We start from the raw sequence: 1,048 nt of genomic DNA on the forward strand, positions 1-1,048 counted from the left end.
CTTGTTTATAGCCTCCCAAGTGCTGGGATTACAGGTACATGCCACCACACCCAGTCTCAATTTCTATCTCAGCATGCCCCAGAGATGGGGCCAGCACAGCAGTCCAGGGAATTGAACTCCTGGCCCCTGCATCTGCCTAAGTAGGCACTTTAATCTGCTGAGCTATTTGGCCAGTCCATCAATGGAATTCATGATGTTCTGTATATCTGTTTGAATCTATTTCATGCATTCTAATTCTTTTTTATATTGTCCATTCAGTGTTTTCATCATTTTCCTATTCTCTTCAATTTTTTATGTCTTCCTTAGATGTATTGAACAATTCTTTTGATTGTTGTCATTTCTTTTTTTTTTTTTTTTTTTTACCTGAGAGATTATTTCTGATCTAATTTCCTTCATATCCTAATGGAGTTGTTTCTTTATTTCAGTAGCTATCATCTCAGAAATTTCAGGTGTGTGACTTCCAAGTTCTTCTATGACCTTGTCTCCTGGACTTGTTTTGGGTAGACTAGAGGTCTGAGATTGCCTTTTGTTCTTTCCTTTTTTCCCTTTTTGCAATGAGGTTAGATGGGCGAGAAGCAGGACAGCAAGGCTCTCAGGAGAGTGGGAGGGCAAGGTAGGACTGCCAAAGCTCCTGCTCTGTGGAGTTCAATGTGGTTTCTACCTCATTAAGGAGAGGGGACAAGCTGCAGTTCAAGAAGAACATGATGATGATGAGTGCAGGCCAAAGTTGTACAAGACTGTCCTGATGGTGGGTTGGTTGGACCACTGAATGGCATTCCTTTAGTTAGAACATTAATGTTTCATAGTACATTTAACAAATAAGCAGGGGGCTGGGAAAATAGCTCAGCTGAATAAGTGCTTGCCTGGCAAGTGCAAGGGCCTGAGTTCAATCCCTGGCTCCGCGCGCGCGCACACACACACACACACACACACACACACAGCATGTTAGTGATGCAAATGAGTTCTTTCATGTCTTTGAATTTTCCACTTAGGTACTCTAAATCCACTTACAGTCGCAACTGATCACAGGTGTCTGCCCGTCCTTCCT

Source organism: Octodon degus, unplaced genomic scaffold, assembly GCF_000260255.1.
Source record: "Octodon degus isolate 3935 unplaced genomic scaffold, OctDeg1.0 scaffold00049, whole genome shotgun sequence".
Taxonomy (NCBI): domain Eukaryota; kingdom Metazoa; phylum Chordata; class Mammalia; order Rodentia; family Octodontidae; genus Octodon; species Octodon degus.